Source organism: Pecten maximus, chromosome 13, assembly GCF_902652985.1.
Source record: "Pecten maximus chromosome 13, xPecMax1.1, whole genome shotgun sequence".
Taxonomy (NCBI): domain Eukaryota; kingdom Metazoa; phylum Mollusca; class Bivalvia; order Pectinida; family Pectinidae; genus Pecten; species Pecten maximus.
The window spans coordinates 5,534,367-5,556,213 of NC_047027.1; the positions used below are offsets into that span (position 1 = coordinate 5,534,367).

A 21,847-nucleotide genomic window follows, 5' to 3' on the forward strand; every position below is an offset into this window, starting at 1 on the left:
AATTAAGAAATCCACACCTAAAATTAATTATTTTAACAATGAAAAAATACAACAATTGATTATGAAAGGAGACATTGCGCAGTAAAAAAAAGGAATTCCATGAACAGCAGATGTGAACAGTCGTGTGCCGTAGAGATTCATTGTTTCCATATTCATCCTATAACGAAGCCCAGAGGGTCAACACATCAAGAAATGGCTTATTACAGGACAATTGAATTACATTTGTTGATAATTTTACTGAACAGCAATAGATATGGGTGGGCTTATTACAGGACAATGAAATTACATTTGTTGTTAATTTTACTGAATTGTAGATATGGGTGGGCTTATTACAGGACAATGAAATTACATTTGTTGGTAATTTTACTGAACAGCAATAGATATGGGTGGGCTTATTACAGGACAATGAAACTACATTTGTTGGTAATTTTACTGAATTGTAGATATGAGTGGGCTTATTACAGGACAATGAAATTACATTTGTTGGTAATTTTACTGAATTGTAGATATGGGTGGGCTTATAACAGGACAATGAAATTACAGTTGTTGGTAATTTTACTGAATTGTAGATATGGGTGGGCTTATTACAGGACAATGAAATTACATTTGTTGTTAATTTTACTGAATTGTAGATATGGGTGGGCTTATTACAGGACAATGAAATTACATTTGTTGGTAATTTTACTTACAGCAATAGATATGGGTGGGCTTATTTCCATGTGATTACTGGTGGTAGCCCTCACCTCTATTATAAGAGTTAGTTTACGGTATCAGTGATGGGGGAGATTCCAGGGATCGTCCACCACAGAGTTCCCATTACAATCTGATTGGTTTATGTGTTTTATCATGGTGGAGATGAGAGGTTTCCACTTGGTGGTGATGAGGAGCTGAACTTGTGCCCCTCACCTGAGAGATTATCTCGTTACCAGGTGTTAATAGTTCTCCATCCTCCTCCACTTCCTTCTTCTCCTATCTTTCCGTTCTTGTCCTCATACGATCTTGTTTCCTCTGCATTTCACTAGGATTACTACGATTATTTTAATTACATGAGATTTAATCACTTAGCAGCTGGCTGGGGTAAAACAGAAATAAAAATGAGAAGTTTTATCCTGATATTAATCAGGAGGAGTTCCCTATCTTCCCATTCCCTTATTTTTCCATCAGAGTCTTCTATACGTTTGATAACATTTGTAATCATTCTTAAACTTCTTTTAGAATATCATCATGTTGCTTGTATCAAAACTGATAAATTGATGCCTTTAGTTGTAGGACCTCATTTCACCCTCATACTCAAGTAATAGATAAATATCAATATAAAACTATATTATACAGCTGTTTTGTCCTTCTAGGACTCGTCAGTGATACTAGGGACATCATACAGCTGTTTTGTCCTTCTAGGACTCGTCAGTGATACTAGGGACATCATACAGCTGTTTCATCCTTTTAGGACTCGTCAGTGATACTAGGGACTTCATATAGTTGTTTCATCCTTTTAGGACTTGTCAGTCATGCAACAGCTGTTTCGTCCTTCTAGAATTCATCAGTGATACGAGAGACCAAAATTATGGACATTGAACAGGGAAGTCGGGACAAATCGATATTGGCTTTAAATTTCAAAATATAGAACAGAAGATACACTACTGTATTACATGAAGTTTTCGTGTGGTCTTCCTTTCATGGATTGGAACTTTAAAAACATTTTGTGGCTACAAACTTTCATGGTTAACCCAGGTAACAAATATATAACAATAACACAGAAAACCGTATTCATTAATTGTATCTATATCCATGGTTATGTAACAACAATAGAAGTTTATACACAGCAAATGTTTCTAGTGATACATTCATTTTCTAATGAAGATATTTTTATAATTCGGAAATTTTAATTATCTTAAGATGAGTGAGTAAATTTTGAGCTGGTGCCAATATTCCTAAGACTTAACATGCCATACATGGTTAGAGGAAGCCTTGTTGACTAAAACCTCGACCAGCATACCTAGCCAGAAAGGTGTTAGTGACTGGCTGGAACATCCTGTTATACCTCGACCAGCATACCTAGTCAGAAAGGTGTTTAGTGACTGGCTGGAACATCCTGTTATACTGTAATACAAGACACATTTTTTGGAACTTTTTATTTCAACTGTTAATTAAATTCCTACACTGGCATTCTTAGTATGATACTATAAACTCTAAATAATTGAGCGACTTACAGAATTAAATTCTATTACTGTCCCTTAATGACCTTAAACTTTAACTTGATAAAGGTCTCATCACTAGAAATGTGTTGAAACTGGTGAATACGGGCCTTCAAAGTCCATCAGCTTATATATCATACCCATACATACAGAATGACAGTTTACAATTAGGTCACTCACTTTCTCATCCCTTCCCTCATTTTCTCATCCCTTCACTCACTTTCTCATCCCTTCCCTCATTTTCTCATCCCTTCCCTCACTTTCTCTACCCTTCCCTCATTTTCTCATCCCTTCCCTCACTTTCTCTTCCCATGTCACTGATCTCATTGTATCTCTCCCCTTGCCTTTCTAACTTCTTCCCTTTTCCTTTCTTTGTTTCCTTTTCCCCCTATCACTTTCTCTCTACTTTGATATAGACTCAATAAAACGCCTGTCTCTGCTCTCGTCCAGTCTGACAGTTACTGGTCAGTGTAAATACCTTACATTTCACTGTGCCTCCAGAGAGCTAACTAAAACCATGTGTACACTCAAGTACTGGGCTGTTATCTCCTCCTCGCTCCATTCATCCCTTGGCCCTCTCTTTACTTCACCTCGACTCATCCTTCACTCTCTCCTTCATCCCTTCACTCTCTCTACTTCACCTTGACTCATCCTTCACTCTCTCCTTCATCTCTTCACTCTCTCTACTTCACCTTGACTCATCCCTTCACTCTCTCCTTCATCCCTTCACTCTCTTTACTTCACCTCGACTCATCCTTCACACACACTCTCTCTCTGTCTCTGTCTCTCTCTCTCTTTCTCTCTCTCTCTCCTCACTACTTCACCTCGACTCATCCTTCACTCTCTCCTTCATCCCTTGGCCCTCTCTTTACTTCACCTCGACTCATCCTTCACTCTCTCCTTCATCCCTTCACTCTCTTTACTTCACCTCGACTCATCCTTCACTCTCTCCTTCATCCCTTCACTCTCTTTACTTCACCTCGACTCATCATTCACTCTCTCCTTCATCCCTTCACTCTCTCTACTTCACCTCGACTCATCCTTCACTCTCTCCTTCATCCCTTCACTCTCTTTACTTCACCTCGACTCATCCTTCACTCTCTCCTTCATCCCTTCACTCTCTCTACTTCACCTCGACTCATCCTTCACTCTCTCCTTCATCCCTTCACTTTCTCTACTTCACCTCGACTCATCCTTCACACACACTCTCTCTCTGTCTCTGTCTCAGAAGTGTCTCTTTCTCTCTCTCTCTCTCTCTCTCTCTCTCTCTCTCTCTCTCTCTCTCTCTCTCTCTCTCTCTCTCTTCTTCACCTTGACTCATCCCTTCACTCTCTCCATTTATTCCTTCCCTCTCTCATTTCACCTCTGCCTTTCCCATTTTTTCACCCCTTCCACACAGTAGATAACACCAATCTCTCTCTCTATCCCCCTTCTTTTATCCCCCACCTGAGTCACTTATCAAACTTACTTCATTTCCCTACTGACTGATATCTCTGACACTACTACATCTATATTAGCTGTGAGGAAGCTATCCGACTCCACATTAACCCTATCATTTCTACCTCTCCATACCCTAACCCTAGTCATATATTTGTCCCCATTCCTCTATTAACCCTCATTCCTCTATTTACCCTCATTCCTCTATTTACCCTCATTTCTATATTTACCCTCATTCCTCTATTTACCGTCATTCCTCTCTATTTACCCTCATTTCTATATTTACCCTCATTCCTCTATTTACCCTCATTTCTATATTTACCGTCATTCCTCTATTTACCCTCATTCCTCTATTTACCCTCATTTCTATTTTTGCCCTCATTCCTCTATTTACCCTCATTTCTATTTTTGCCCTCATTCCTCTATTTACCCTCATTTCTATATTTACCCTCATTCCTCTATTTACCCTCATTCCTCTATTTACCCTCATTTCTATATTTGCCCTCATTTCTATATTTGCCCTCATTCCTCTATTTACCCTCATTTCTATATTTACCCTCATTTCTATATTTACCGTCATTCCTCTATTTACCCTCATTTCTATATTTACACTCATTCCTCTATTTACCCTCATTACTCTATTTACCCTCATTTCTATATTTGCCCTCATTCCTCTATTTACCGTCATTCCTCTATTTACCCTCATTTCTATATTTACCCTCATTTCTATATTTACCCTCATTTCTATATTTACCGTCATTCCTCTATTTACCGTCATTCCTCTATTTACCGTCATTCCTCTATTTACCGTCATTTCTATATTTACCCTCATTTCTATATTTACCCTCATTTCTATATTTACCCTCATTCCTCTATTTACCCTCATTTCTATATTTGCCCTCATTTCTATATTTGCCCTCATTCCTCTATTTACCCTCATTTCTATATTTACCCTCATTTCTATATTTACCGTCATTCCTCTATTTACCCTCATTTCTATATTTACCCTCATTCCTCTATTTACCCTCATTTCTATATTTACCCTCATTTCTATATTTACCCTCATTTCTATATTTACCCTCATTTCTATATTTACCCTCATTCCTCTATTTACCCTCATTTCTATATTTGCCCTCATTCCTCTATTTACCGTCATTTCTATATTTACCCTCATTCCTCTATTTACCCTCATTTCTATATTTACCCTCATTTCTATATTTGCCCTCATTTCTATATTTACCCTCATTCCTCTATTTACCGTCATTCCTCTATTTACCGTCATTCCTCTATTTACCGTCATTCCTCTATTTACCCTAATTTCTATATTTACCCTCATTTCTATATTTACCCTCATTTCTATATTTACCCTCATTCCTCTATTTACCCTCATTCCTCTATTTACCCTCATTCCTCTATTGACCCTCATTTCTATATTTGCCCTCATTCCTCTATTTACCCTCATTCCTCTATTTACCCTCATTCCTCTATTTACCCTCATTCCTCTATTTACCCTCATTCCTCTATTTACCCTCATTTCTATATTTACCCTCATTTCTATATTTACCCTCATTCCTCTATTTACCCTCATTCCTCTATTTACCCTCATTCCTCTATTTACCCTCATTTCTATATTTACCCTCATTCCTCTATTTACCCTCATTCCTCTATTTACCCTCATTTCTATATTTACCCTCATTTCTATATTTACCCTCATTTCTATATTTGCCCTCATTTCTATATTTACCCTCATTTCTATATTTGCCCTCATTCCTCTATTTACCGTCATTTCTATATTTACCCTCATTCCTCTATTTACCCTCATTTCTCTATTTACCCTCATTTCTATATTTACCCTCATTTCTATATTTACCCTCATTCCTCTATTTACCCTCATTCCTCTATTTACCCTCATTCCTCTATTTACCCTCATTCCTGTATTTACCCTCATTACTCTCTTTTTCCCTCATTTCTATATTTACCCTCATTCCTCTATTTACCCTCATTCCTCTATTTACCCTCATTCCTCTATTTACCCTCATTCCTCTATTTACCCTCATTTCTATATTTACCCTCATTACTCTATTTACCCTCATTTCTATATTTACCCTCATTCCTCTATTTACCCTCATTTCTATATTTACCCTCATTTCTATATTTACCCTCATTCCTCTATTTACCCTCATTTCTATATTTACCCTCATTTCTATATTTACCCTCATTCCTCTATTTACCCTCATTTCTATATTTACCCTCATTCCTCTATTTACCCTCATTTCTCTATTTGTCCCCATTCCTCTATTTACCCTCATTTCTATATTTACCCTCATTTCTATATTTACCCTCATTCCTCTATTTACCCTCATTTCTATATTTGTCCCCATTCCTCTATTTACCCTCATTTCTATATTTACCCTCATTCCTCTATTTACCCTCATTCCTCTATTTACAGTCATTCCTCTATTTACCCTCATTTCTATATTTACCCTCATTCCTCTATTTACCCTCATTCCTCTATTTACCCTCATTCCTCTATTTACCCTCATTCCTCTATTTACCCTCATTCCTCTATTTACCCTCATTTCTATATTTGCCCTCATTCCTCTATTTACCCTCATTCCTCTATTTACCCTCATTTCTATATTTGCCCTCATTACTCTATTTACCCTCATTTCTATATTTGCCCTCATTCCTCTATTTACCCTCATTTCTATATTTACCCTCATTCCTCTATTTACCCTCATTCCTCTATTTACCCTCATTCCTCTATTTACCCTCATTCCTCTATTTACCCTCATTCCTCTATTTACCCTCATTACTCTATTTACCCTCATTACTCTCTTTTTTTCCTCATTCTTATATCTGCCCTCATTCTTCCTTTTACCCTCATTTCTCTGTTTTTCTATCCTTCTTTTTCAGCATCATTTCTACCATCTCTCATTCCTCTCCCTAATAATAATCTGAGTTACATCCCATGATAATCCCTGATATATCCCATAATAAACAGTAAAACCAGGCCAGTTTGCATGATATCTATCCTGACTTAGACTAATCCCATATTTTTGAATTATTTGAAATCACAAAAAGAATTTAACTTTTTGATTTTGGTGTCTATTGTTTATTATAATATGATTGTTTTGAAGTCTAAATTATCAATAGTTGTCCCCCTTGATTGTTTTGAAGTCTGAATTATCAATAGTTTTCTCCCTTGATTATGTCAATTGTTATCTCCCTTGATTATTATTGTTTTGAAGTCTGACTTATCATTAGTTATCTCCCTTGATGTCTAATAATGATACAGGACTATAAGATTGTATAAGTATTTATGACCATGAAGATGGGTATTGGTTAATCTTGACATGGCAACAGGGAATGAAATTATATTGTGTTTTTAAATTGTAAGATTTACTAGTGTCTTAGGGACTTACCGGACCTTGAAATACCTTGACCTTCAAACCGATATGACCTTGATAGAATTATTCATAGTCTCTAGAAAAATCATCTACAAATGATTTTATGCTATTTTGAAATATGATCTAACCAACATTCCTTAAGTAACTTATTTTGATTCAACAATTTAGCCTTGAGGTTACTACTTTAAAACAAAGATTTAATGGTTTATAATTACGTCATTAAAGATGTTAGAATTGTTCAATATCACCTGCAGATATAAATCTCATATCTGGTGTGTTATTTCAATGAGTGAATTATGAAATCTGATTGTTTTCGATGTTCTGTGTGCAGTAAACAAAAATAAATAGTGGATATGGCAGATGTGCTATCAATCTGTTGGTATGTTTTTATCTCGCTATTCCCGCTCTATCCAAGTACAGTTGGCCCTATCAAGGCTGGTTATCTATAGGGAAACAGCCCCAGTCTGTAGCCATGCAATGCATGTGCAATATTACATGCCAGAACACTCACGTTTTTGTCGTGCAATCTGCATTCTGTCATGCCAAAGTTACGCGAAGGTTAACTCAAAATGACAGTGAACTGTACTCCTTTGATAACTGTGGCCTTTAAATCTACCCATTGTTCTCAGCATGGCACCGTGCACTGACATCGTTAACTGACATCGTTAACCAGAACTTAACCGACAAAACTTCACCTTTCACATTAAAGAATTTACCCTGCACCATATTGGCAGTATAAAATGATCAGAAAGAATATTTGATTGGTGTTCTTCAGAACACGTTATAACGTTCAGGAATAATAAGTGATACTAGAATACTATAGAATCTATTGCTTTGCTCTGATAACCAATCAGAATCCTTTATTTACATTTGAAAATTTCAAACAACACAACTGGGCTGTATGGAACTTTCTTTCCAAAATATCAGTTTTATTTCAAATATTTTAGATTTGCTTCAATGGTGACAGATTAGAATTCAGAATGAAAAGTTGCAAAAAAAAAAAGATTTTTTTTTCTCAATAAAATAATTAGACGTAGGTATTTCATCACATAATACCGCCTACACAAAGCTGGAATACAATAGCGTTTCCCTATCTACAAGGTGACTATTACGTTGTCTGACGTTTCCGTATTGTATATCACTATTACATGAGAATTTTAGGTTTTAGGAGCCTTGAGTCTCTTACCAATATTTAATACTAGACTGGCGTCCTGATGTCCTAGACTGGCATCCTGATGTCCTACACTCTTTGTATACTGGATAACGACTTCTGCTGAAGAATGAATGGAAGACAAAAGTTAAACAGGCCTACCATCAATCTTTTTAAACCAAATGACTATACTGGGATTCTTTTTTAAAACAGTGATGTTTCACCAAATGGTAGATGCCAGTATTTTCTGATTTATTTGTTTCTCTGTTGACAACTTTATTTACCAATTCATCAAATCCTTGTTATATAATGTACATTTTTATCGTCACTGACAAAGCGATTCCTTGGTCGGTGATTTACCCAAGGCACTGCTGTATTCGCCTATCAACGGTTCTTCAGAGAAACGACTCCCATATTTGTTACATTCTTAAAATATCTGTAAAAATAATTTGAGATTGTTGTGCATTGGCCCGTGACTGGCGCTGAGAAAGGGAAGGGAGAATTCTCTGGTGCTAGAAACAGGGAGAAAGGTTATTTGTCTGTAGGAGAATGTTTTGGGTGGGGAGGGAGTTAGGGCGACCTCGTTAACTTTTCAACTTAACCGCTGCAAAAAAGTTACTGTTGGTTAATGTCTTTCACATAATTGTCAACTTTTAGATAATATAAAATTTTGATGGGGAAGATCAAGTATTTTGAAAATTCCCTTAAAGCTCAGAAAAGACATTTATAGTCCTAATAAACCAATACTCTAAAACTATATGGTAAGCGATTTTTTTTTTCTGATGGAGAAATTGAAATTTATGAATTATGAATGAATTATAATGAAGTTTGACAGGTGATCTATATCTACAGGGTTAAAATCAGAAGTCTGATCCTCTTTGATAGACAAGGTTTAATTTAAATACAAGTACACTTCCAAAAATTTGGAAAATAAAAAAATTGTCATTTCAATATTTGTTTTTTAATTTCATCACTGGGTGTCAAGTTTGGTTTCTGAGTTTAAGAAATCAAAATTTGATTACAATCTCAGAATTAATTCATGGATGCCATTGAACACACAACTTTCATTTTTGTTGATAAAAGTTGATTATTGTTTTCTATTTTGTCTTTGCAGGTGAATGGGATTTCTGTGTTCTGAGGGATTTAACAGAGAAATTTTACTTCAGCCTGTCATGTGGTTTTAGGTGAGTAACGCTGAGATCTGTTTTAGCTGATTAAGTGTGTGTGTGGGAGGGGGAACTAGTACTGGGACTAGGGGGAGGGGGAACTAGTACTGGGACTCGGGGAACTAGTATTGGGAATCGGGGGAACTAGTACTGGGACTAGGGGGAGGGGGAACTAGTACTGGGACTAGGGGGAGGGGGAACTAGTACTGGGACTCAGGGGAGGGGGAACTAGTACTGGGACTCGGGGGAGGGGGAACTAGTACTGGGACTAGGGGGAGGGGGAACTAGTACTGGGACTCGGGGGGGGGGGAACTAGTACTGGGACTCGGGGGAGGGGGAACTAGTACTGGGACTAGGGGGAGGGGGGACTAGTACTGGGACTAGGGGGAGGGGGATCTAGTACTGGGACTAGGGGGAGGGGGAACTAGTACTGGGACTCGGGGGAGGGGGGACTAGTACTGGGACTAGGGGGAGGGGGAACTAGTACTGGGACTAGGGGGAGGGGGAACTAGTACTGGGACTCGGGGGAGGGGGAACTAGTACTGGGACTCGGGGGAGGGGGGAACTAGTACTGGGACTAGGGGGGGGGGGGAACTAGTACTGGGACTAGGGGGAGGGGGAACTAGTACTGGGACTAGGGGGAGGGGGAACTAGTACTGGGACTCGGGGGAGGGGGAACTAGTACTGGGACTAGGGGGAGGGGGGACTAGTACTGGGACTAGGGGGAGGGGGAACTAGTACTGGGACTCGGGGGAGGGGGAACTAGTACTGGGACTCGGGGGAGGGGGGACTAGTACTGGGACTAGGGGGAGGGGGAACTAGTACTGGGACTAGGGGGAGGGGGAACTAGTACTGGGACTAGGGGGAACTAGTACTGGGACTAGGGGGAGGGGGAACTAGTACTGGGACTAGGGGGAGGGGGAACTAGTACTGGGACTAGGGGGAGGGGGAACTAGTACTGGGACTAGGGGGAGGGGAACTAGTACTGGGACTAGGGGGAACTAGTACTGGGACTCGGGGGAGGGGGAACGAGTACTGGGACTCGGGGAACTAGTACTGGGACTCGGGGGAGGGGGAACTAGTACTGGGACTCGGGGGAGGGGGAACTAGTACTGGGACTAGGGGGAGGGGGAACTAGTACTGGGACTCGGGGGAGGGGGAACTAGTACTGGGACTCGGGGGAGGGGGAACTAGTACTGGGACTCGGGGAACTAGTACTGGGACTCGGGGGAGGGGGAACTAGTACTGGGACTCGGGGGAGGGGGAACTAGTACTGGGACTCGGGGGAGGGGGAACTAGTACTGGCACCCGGGGGGGGGGGGAACTAGTACTGGGACTCGGGGGAGGGGGAACTAGTACTGGGACTCGGGGGAGGGGGAACTAGTACTGGGACTCGAACTGACGACCTCCTAACTCTGGACTGACTTTTGGTCAGTTCTCTACTATAGTCAGACTGTCCTGTCTTTTGTAATTACCTATTTGGATAAACAACAGCCAATAAATACTCATTGTGGTAATCCCAAACGTTCCAGTGTGACGATCTCCGCTCTACCAACTGAGCCATCAGAGCATGCTCAATCAGCTGAATTATCACTATTTAGAAGTCGTCAATCATTTTACAAATTTTTAGGAAAAAAGTGAAAAACATCCAATTTGCTTATCATGACCATGTGTAAGCCTTCGACTGTTCATGACAACCAGATTGGTATGTTAAGCTTGTGACTGACCATGATCATGTTTCAAACTTGTATTTCAAGAATTTAACTGTTAAGGATGTTTCATACTTTTATTACAAATATTTGGTTGACTCGGTTCCCTTTACAATGGAATATACTCGCGTGGTACATATGATGTTCATTGTTCCAACACACACCCTGCCACAGAATCTTTATCAAAGTTTTAAATTCATCAAAACACCAGAAACCTAGACATTTTGTGATGACCCCTTTGGGGGCCAGAGATGCATCACAAGCTATGTGTTTTACTGGGGCTGCTGATAGGGGCTAGGGACCAGATGTGGAAAGTCTTGGGAAGGACACCCTCGGGATTTAAACAGATAAGATGATCATTTGGTGGGATTCAGTTAAAAAGTCCATCGTGCCTTTAATACTAGGGAATGTTACATAGTGACTCACTCAAATGTTGGATTCTGCTGATCTTGGCCATTTCGAAACCCAGCAAAAAAACCCCGTTAATATGTGAGGTTTTCTCCTGAAGACATAATCTGATTCTGTTTGGATGTGTAACTGACAAAGCACCTTTGTTGTAACATGACATTTCACGACTTATTAGTTTGGACAATTCAAATCCATGTGTGTTGAACAGATGAAGGGTTTACCTTGACCCCAAATTGTTGGATGTGACCTTCGGAGGGTACACACATGCAGGTATGTACCTCATAGCTAAAAATCGAGGATGGTTTTGGACAGAGGTCACACGTGGCTATGTGAATACAGATAGATGGGGGATTACACAGGCCCAGAAGGGACTGACATGTGTGTTTGTTGTTGACATGTGTGGATGTTGTTTGGGAGTTTGATGATACAACAGATGGGAAGAACCTATAAAACGGTCATTGTACACATGTATGTAAGGGTGAGATCTGTGGGGATCGGAGACAGAGGGGGCAGCTAGACCTTTGGACAATGGGTACCTATTGTGTAATCAGACAGAGGGGTAACTAAGACAAATTAACAATGGGTACCTATTTAGATCATGGATGAAATTTAGATGACTGAAAGATATAGGGAAGAGATGTGGAATGGGACTAGTTAAGGCTGAGTTTGGACCAGGTGTAAAAGACATAACGGGCGGGGGGGGGGGGCGAGTCTTGATGTACTGGGCCATGTTTTAGGGACTCCGACAGAGATAGGGGCGGGTGAGATGTACTGGGCCATGTTTTAGGGACCCGACAGAGATAGGGGCGGGTGAGATGTACTGGGCCTTGTTTAAGGGACCCTGGCAGAGATAGGGGCGGGTGAGATGTACTGGGCCATGTTTTAGGGACCCTGACAGAGATAGGGGTGGGTGAGATGTACTGGGCCTTGTTTTAGGGACTCCGACAGAGATAGGGGCAGGTGAGATGTACTGGGCTATGTTTTAGGGACCCTGGCAGAGATAGGGGCGGGTGAGATTCCCCCTTGTTTGACAGCTGTCGGAGTTATGTGATTCACAGCTGTGTTATCAGGTCTAATTTCACGTTTACACATCTTGTTTTTTTTGTAGAGGTTCACTAGGAGCCTTCTAGCTGGAATTCCATTATTTCTATATTTTAAACAAAAAATTGAAGCAATAAGTACCTGAAGTACAAAAATGAGAATCATATCCAAACAATTTTGGACTGAAGACTTGAATATGTAGATTATGACAAACTGATAATAGATGTACCTAGAAAAAAAGGCCACCAAGGCCACAAAGCACAAACAGTTGAGCCAGCTCCCCAGTTATCCCATGGAGGTATTGGGTCATAGGGGCCTCTTTGTAATTATCATAGAGCAGGAAAAGTGTGTTGTGTGTAAATATTGTTGATATGGTCACTGAGGGGACTGGGGGCTCTGAGGACTCTGTAGCTGAGGGGATCTTGTAATGATGTCTGTCAATATAAAAATGTACCCAAATGGCCAATCATACGGCCTCGTAGGAACACTACTAGGTCTTTCCTTATACATCCAAAGAAACAAATGGTCTCCTTAAAAATTGTTCCAGAAAGTGATTTTGATAAATATATCACCTGGGTTGAACAGAAGTAATTGAAAGCCATTAACAGTATAGACAATTTACAGGTGAGAGATCCTGTTACCAAGATACAAGGTAATCTTTAAATGATAAATTACAGGTGAGAGCCCCTGTAACTGAGATACAAGGTGATCTATCAATGATAAATTACAGGTGAGATATCCTGTAACTGAGATACAAGGTGATATATCAATGATAAATTACAGGTGAGAGCCCCTGTAACTGAGATACAAGGTAATCAATCAATGATAAATTACAGGTGAGATATCCTGTAACTGAGATACAAGGTGATATATCAATGATAAATTACAGGTGAGAGATCCTGTAACTGTGACACAAGGTAATCAATCAATGATAAATTACAGGTGAGAACTCCTGTAACTGAGACACAAGGTGATATATCAATGATACATTACAGGTGAGAGATCCTGTTACCAAGATACAAGGTGATATATCAATGATAATTTACAGGTGAGAGATCCTGTAACTAAGACACAAGGTGATCTATCAATGATAAATTGCAGGTGAGATATCCTGTAACTGAGATACAAGGTGATCTATCAATGATAAATTACAGGTAAGAGATCCTGTAACTGAGATACAAGGTGATCTATCAATGATAAATTACAGGTGAGAGATCCTGTAACTGAGATACAAGGTGATCTATCAATGATAAATTACAGGTGAGAGATCCTGTAACTGAGATACAAGGTGATCTATTAATGATAAATTACAGGTGAGAGGCCCTGTAACTGAGATACAAGGTGATCTATTAATGATAAATTACAGGTGAGAGATCCTGTAACTGAAATACAAGGTGATCTATCAATGATAAATTACAGGTGAGAGATCCTGTTACCAAGATACAAGGTGATGTATCAATGACAAATTACAGGTGAGAGTTCCTCACAGTAACTGAGATACAAGGTGATCTATCAATGATAATTTACAGGTGAGAACTCCTGTAACTGAGACACAAGGTGATCTATCAATGATAATTTACAGGTGAGAACTCCTGTAACTGAGACACAAGGTGATCTATCAATGATAAATTACAGGTGAGAGATCCTGTAACTGAGACACAAGGTGATCTATCAATGATAAATTACAGGTGAGAACTCCTGTAACTTAGATACAAGATAATCAATCCATGATAATTTACTTTACCACAAGACAAGGGTGACATCAATGTGATGGTCAAACTAAACATTGTGATTACAACAATCTTGTGATACCCATTGTAAAGCTGAACAGCTACTGCTGAGATAGGTGTAGACAATGATCAGGGATGTACAGTTGTACTACAATACAAGATATGTATTGTTACAGCTCTCAAACAGCTGTGATATATCATCTGTGAAAGTTTGCAGTATGGCTGATTTGAGAAACAGAAATGGTTGATTCGAGAAATAGAACCGATTTAGAACCTTTATTGTTTCTAAAGATTGGTGTTCATTGCATTGACAGAAGCCTGAATTGTATTGTATTTATTCAACATTTACCCCATGCCTGGTAATAAGCCCACCCACATCTGAGTTGCTGTTCCGTAAAAATGCAAACAAATGCCGTTTCTTTGTCGGGTGTTACATCCGCCCTCTGTTTTGAGTTGGTTAGTTGCCCTGACCTTCCTTGACTTATTCCACAGTAAATATGGTAATTTCAATAAAAAGACACGACAGTCATCTTTCAGTTAAAAGCAGTATCATGTTTTTTTTTGTTTTTTTTGTGTGTTTTTTTTTTGTAAGATGAGGAACAAAATTTGGTATGGTAGGCACAGATGTTTATTGACAGGTGTATTTGTTTATGAGATGTCTATATCATACAGGTAAGCTGATATACCATAGATAATCTCTCTAGGGTGTTTAATTATTCAGTAGCTTGGCTGACAGGTGTATGATGATTTCCTGTTAGAACTCAGATTAACTATAATTTTAAAATTTAAATTTCCGTAAATTAACATGATATTTTAATAGAGACCCACAGAGCGAAAATCACACAATGGACTTAATAACACCACCGAGAAACTTTGGTAGTAATTGTGGAAACTGTTCAAAGACATTTTCTATGTTTATAAAGAAAACCTGAATTTTAAAATTTAAATTAGAGTCAAGTTGGGACAAAGTCCTCATACAAAGGAAATTAAAAATTACTCAAGGTACACAGCATCTTGTTTTAAATCTACCTGTTGATTGGCAGCATATGCTGTTACACCTGAACAGGTGAGAACTCGATCGACATAAAATATAATTTATGTAAATGGTTCCGAGACGTTTTGTCAATTTTGTAAAAAGTGTGTTGATAATTCAGTTCAAATATTGTAGTTCTCAAATTTATTTAAAAGTGTTCTTTTTCTGTGACCAATATAAGTGTTTAATAGAGTGCCCTGATCGGTGAGATAAACATCAGGAAATTAAACAGCTGATGAAGCAGGCTGTAATAAATCATTAAAACATCTCAGGTGAGACACTAACCAATTTAAGGGTTTATGTGACAGTTAAAGTTACACTTATACATTCTCTACCCTATTTACCAGTATGGACTGTTCTACTGAAGTTAACAGACAAATCTTTGTACACATTTTAGGGGTGCTGAGGTAAGAAAAGAGCACAAAGGTTTGGCGGGGCTGTTTTGTATCTAATTTCTGTTTGTGTCCATTTTATAACACTTGAAACTTTAATAGGAATATATGAATGTAAATTTTGTTGTGATAGGTAAATTTGAATTATAATCCTTTTTCTCACACATCTCGGATTTAAAGCTGTAGTAGATTTCATACCTAAAGATTCATTGATGATATACTGCGGAGGCTGGAGGGACGGTAAGTACGGTTAATTGTGTATCATTAAGCTTCTTATAGTGGTAATTAGTTATCAATATTATAGAGACACTGTTGGTCTAACAGTAGGATGCAGGGCTACGTGACCGGAGGGTCGCTAGTTTGAGACTCGGCACGGGCATTGTGTCCGTGAACAATCATGATACTTTACTCCGTTGTGTTCCAGTTGACTCAGCTGTAAATGAGTATGTGGGAGAGCAGTCGTTCCAGTTGACTCAGCTATAAATGAGTTTGTGGGAGGGCAGTCGTTCCAGTTGACTCGGCTATAAATGAGTATGTGGGAGGGCAGTCGTTCCAGTTGACTCGGCTGTAAATGAGTATGTGGGAGGGCAGTCGTTCCAGTTGACTCAGCTATAAATGAGTATGTGGGAGGGCAGTCGTTCCAGTTGACTCGGCTATAAATGAGTATGTGGGAGGGCAGTCGTTCCAGTTGACTCAGCTATAAATGAGTATGTGGGAGGGCAGTCGTTCCAGTTGACTCAGCTATAAATGAGTATGTGGGAGGGCAGTCGTTCCAGTCGACTCAGCTGTAAATGAGTTTGTGGGAGGGCAGTCGTTCCAGTTGACTCAGCTATAAATGAGTATGTGGGAGGGCAGTCGTTCCAGTTGACTCAGCTATAAATGAGTATGTGGGAGGGCAGTCGTTCCAGTTGACTCAGCTATAAATGAGTATGTGGGAGAGCAGTCGTTCCAGTTGACTCGGCTGTAAATGAGTATGTGGGAGGGCAGCGTAAGAAATGTTTGGTGTAAGTCGTAAGTGCTGAATGACAGTCCCAGTAAGCACCGAAATGGCAGCTCCGGCTGTGTGTTGCCCAGTGGAGTTTAAAAAGACATTGGCTGGTCACTAAAGGCTCGATTACCACAGATAATAATTCATGAACCACTTTAAGATGTTGCTGTAATAAAGCGGTTTATAAAACTCCAAATTTATCATCATTATCATTAATATTACATTGTTTAATTACCTCGTAAAGACAGTTTATTGAGGGGTTGGAGTTTAAGAGAGATGGGGGAGGGGTGGTGTGATTGAGGGGTCAGTTTAAGAGAGAGTGGGGAGGGGTGGTGTGATTGAGGGGTCAGTTTAAGAGAGATGGGGAGGGGTGGTGTGATTGAGGGGTCAGTTTAAGAGAGAGAGATGGGGAGGGGTGGTGTGATTGAGGGGTCAGTTTAAGAGAGATGGGGAGGGGTGGTGTGATTGAGTGGTCAGTTTAAGAGAGAGTGGGAGGGTGGTGTGATATTGAGGGGTCAGTTTAAGAGAGAGTGGGAGGGTGGTGTGATATTGAGGGGTCAGTTTAAGAGAGAGTGGGAGGGTGGTGTGATATTGAGGGGTCAGTGTTTAAGAGGGAGAGGGGGGATGAGGTGTTGGAGTTGAAGGAAGGGGAAGGGGTTGGAGTTGAGAGGGGGAAAACTTAGGGGTTTGGGGGGGGGGGGGGGGGGGGGGGGGGGGGAACCAGCAACCAACAAATAAACTTTGACACAGAGTAAAAAATCAAATAGCAATTGTGGTTTTTTCTCTTAATGTTGGGTGCTTCTTACACTGTAGTCAATAAACACATGTAATCATATATTGGTCACATGACCAAATTACAAATTTTGATTGGATAACTTACTAATAGGTTAACATTGACATGCCATATTAAATAATGGATAAAAATGTTCTTGTTTCTTTTTAATTGAGGCAGCCATTGTCTGTATGTCAGTACTTGGCTGCATTAGAATGGTATTTTAACACGATATTCTCGGAGGAGGAATTAACACAGGGACAGAAAATGATGAATTATGTTTGAGGAACAAGTGAATTCCAGAAAGATAAAAAGTAATACACGTGTTTGGTGTTGGCAGGAACCTAGTTTACATTCCACTACTAGAAAAATAGCAAAACCAGTCAACAAGGACATTTTTGTGTCAGTTTTGTTTCATTTCCAGTTTTAAATTGGATGAGAAAAAAAGAAAACTATAGTGTTCATAGGTCATTAAACGTAAGTAAGTACGATTGTTCATTAAAACAAGCTACTCTTCATCTGTTTAACCATCAGACTTATTCCCTGTTGAGGCTTCGATCCAAATTCACTGTCGGTTTTACACCACTGTTTGACATATGTGTCTAGTTGTGAAGAAAATCAATTTCAAGGTCATAGACATGTAAAAGCAACACTTTTGGTTCCTTGGTCGTTATTTAAAGATTTGTGACGGTTTTTGAGACCTGTGGGACTTTGTTTGACATTTCTGCCTGTTTTAGAACTATAGATGACTGATGGTTGTATATATTTGTTTAATTTTCAAAGAATTTCACTTTTGTTTGACCTTGTATTACCTCTTCTGTTCAAAATTAGTTTTGAGAGTGACCTTGTACTCAAAGTCAGTGAGAAGTTTGAGACATATAGTAAATAGTGATAGAACTGTAAAACATTTAAATGAACCAGACTTGGTGCTAAAGTTAAAGTTCCAGTTCATCATTTCTGTTTGTGTCAAAAGTTATGGATGCCCTTTGAACTTGAGGAGGGCATGCATCCTGATATTTCCATCACTTCAGCAATATCATATGTGTCCAGATTTTAGGGCCTAGTATAAAAACGCTGATTTTGTGTGACCTTTGTAAGACCTTGACTAATGGTCAGTTCTTTATGCAAATGATGTTTTTCAGTTATAAGGAGCATGTCCAGTAAATGATAGCTGTAAAACAAACCAAATAGCCATATATACATTACTTAGACCTCAAAGACCCCCCATGTTTATTTACGCAGGAAGGGGCTGACCATTTATCAGGTCCTGAGCACCATTAGGGAGTTGCTCTGGCCCCTAATGTGTCTGTTTATTGGTTTAGTGTCACACTGAATGACTATGGGAAGGGTAATTAGCATTGATGAACTCCCTAAAGATGTGAGAGCATGCCTATAGTTACAACAAGCTTTGTCAGCTTCACAACAAGCTTTGTCAGCTTCAAAATTGATTATCAACACAATTTTAAAATTTTCAGTCGCAACTTCATCCTTTTTGCACACTTTTTTTGTGTGTGTCTGGGATTGCTTAATATTCCCCAACACGCAAAATTCATTTTTACTGTACTAACAAAGAAAAGATAAAAGAAAAAAATACTAATTTTGATTAAAAGTTTAAATACAAGCGCTCAAATCTTTTAATCTAATAAACATGAAATAGTGAATGTTGCTTAAATTGGGAAAGAAGTATCTTGTTATCCATGGATTTGAAATTTTTACTTTAAAAACAAGTAACACAAATGCAGAAGCCAGATGTTGCAAATCCAATGTTTTGAAAATATTCAAAATACATGTGTATATACAAGATTGATGGGTGGAAAGCTGACAATGCTTCATGTCAAAGTACAAGGGCCTCTCTTGTTAAATCAGTCAGAAGGGATGTAAATCTATATAAATAAAGATTGTTTATTTTGAAGGCAAGTGTTCCATGAAAGACCTTTGATATGTTTTTCTGACCAAAGAAATCTCAGCTGATTCCCTCAGGCAAGCCACTCTACACCTCTGTTGCTTGGCCCAGCCTGATCCAGACACTGGATACTGTGGTGATAAGCCGGATCCCTTACAACCATATCACACTGACCAGAAAGGTGTGAGAGAGAAGGAATCTTAGTCCTAGAGTCAAAACAAACGTGTGAGAGAGAAGGAATCTTAGTCCCAGAGTCGAAACAAAGGTGTCAGAGAGGCCGCCCTAGTCCTGGAGTCAAAACAAAGGTGTGAGGGAGACCGCCCTAGTCCTGGAGTCAAAACAAAGGTGTGAGGGAGACCGCCCTAGTCCTGGAGTCAAAACAAAGGTGTGAGAGAGACCGCCCTAGTCCTGGAGTCAAAACAAAGGTGTGAGAGACCGCCCTAGTCCTGGAGTCAAAACAAAGGTGTGAGGGAGACCGCCCTAGTCCTGGAGTCAAAACAAAGGTGTGAGAGAGACCGCCCTAGTCCTGGAGTCAAAACAAAGGTGTGAGGGAGACCGCCCTAGTCCTGGAGTCAAAACAAAGGTGTCAGAGAGACCGCCCTAGTCCTGGAGTCAAAACAAAGGTGTGAGGGAGACCGCCCTAGTCCTGGAGTCAAAACAAAGGTGTCATACAGTCCCTGAGGGAGAGGTCGGCTACTTCACACAGTCCCTGAGGGAGAGATCTGCTACGTCATACAGTCCCTGAGGGAGAGATCTGCTACGTCATACAGTCCCTGAGGGAGAGGTCTGCTACGTCATACAGTCCCTGAGGGAGAGGTCTGCTACGTCACACAGTCCCTGAGGGAGAGATCTGCTACGTCATGCAGTCCCTGAGGGAGAGGTCTGCTACGTCATACAGTCCCTGAGGGAGAGATCTGCTACGTCATACAGTCCCTGAGGGAGAGATCTGCTACGTCATACAGTCCCTGAGGGAGAGGTCTGCTACGTCACACAGTCCCTGAGGGAGAGGTCTGCTACGTCACACAGTCCCTGAGGGAGAGATCTGCTACGTCATACAGTCCCTGAGGGAGAGATCTGCTACGTCATACAGTCCCTGAGGGAGAGGTCTGCTACGTCATACAGTCCCTGAGGGAGAGGTCGGCTACGTCATACAGTCCCTGAGGGAGAGGTCGGCTACGTCATACAGTCCCTGAGGGAGAGGTCTGCTACGTCATACAGTCCCTGCGGGAGAGATCTGCTACGTCACACAGTCCCTGAGGGAGAGGTCTGCTACGTCATACAGTCCCTGAGGGAGAGGTCTGCTACATCATACAGTCCCTGAGGGAGAGGTCTGCTACGTCATACAGTCCCTGAGGGAGAGATCTGCTACGTCACACAGTCCCTGAGGGAGAGGTCTGCTACGTCATACAGTCCCTGAGGGAGAGGTCTGCTACGTCATAAAGTCCCTGAGGGAGAGGTCTGCTACGTCATAAAGTCCCTGAGGGAGAGGTCGGCTACTTCACACAGTCGGGAGAGATCTGCTACGTCACACAGTCCAGTTTGTAGACTAAATGATTCTCCATGTCTGACTCCAACCAATCTATAGAGAATGAACAGATGTAAGGTTCCCTTTCTGGAGATTTGATTTGGTGATTGACAAAGATAAACAAAACAGTGAATATCCTTAAATTTGTTTTGATTTGCTCTGATAAGTAAAACATGTTTTGAAATATCTTTTGAGAATTGGTCAAAATTATAAACTGTGTTAATTATTTAGAAGTCCTTTCTGTCTTCTATTGTCTTTCCTTAAAATCTGAGGTGCATGGTGCCACGCCCCCTACCCATGTTAAAATCTGAGGTGCATGGTGCCACGCTCCCTACCTATGTTAAAATCTGAGGTGCATGGTGCCACGCTCCCTACCCATGTTAAAATCTGAGGTGCATGGTGCCACGCCCCCTACCTATGTTAAAATCTGAGGTGCATGGTGCCACGCTCCCTACCTATGTTAAAATCTGAGGTGCATGGTGCCACACCCCCTACCCATGTTAAAATCTGAGGTGCATGGTGCCACGCTCCCTACCTATGTTAAAATCTGAGGTGCATGGTGCCACGCTCCCTACCCATGTTAAAATCTGAGGTGCATGGTGCCACGCCCCCTACCCATGTTAAAATCCGAGGTGCATGGTGCCACGCCCCCTACCTATGTTAAAATCTGAGGTGCATGGTGCCACACCCCCTACCCATGTTAAAATCCGAGGTGCATGGTGCCATGCTCCCTACCTATGTTAAAATCCGAGGTTCATGGTGCCACGCCCCCTACCTATGTTAAAATCCGAGGTGCATGGTGCCACACCCCCTACCTATGTTAAAATCCGAGGTGCATGGTGCCACACCCCCTACCCATGTTAAAATCTGAGGTGCATGGTGCCATGCTCCCTACCTATGTTAAAATCCAAGGTGCATGGTGCCACACCCCCTACCCATGTTAAAATCTGAGGTGCATGGAGCCACGCCCCCTACCCATGTTAAAATC

The 21,847-nt window shown here is 40.5% G+C and overlaps 1 protein-coding gene across 4 annotated transcripts in view; it reads left to right on the forward strand.

Moving 5' to 3' along the window:
* LOC117340282 (kin of IRRE-like protein 1) overlaps positions 1–21,847 on the forward strand; it is a 378,740-nt gene that overhangs the window by 256,652 nt on the left and 100,241 nt on the right. For all 4 annotated transcript variants that reach the window (XR_004535419.1, XM_033902047.1, XM_033902049.1 and 1 more), the window contains one exon: positions 9,307–9,376. The gene's annotated coding sequence lies outside the window, so the exon portion shown is untranslated. The remainder of the gene's footprint in view (positions 1–9,306; positions 9,377–21,847) is intronic.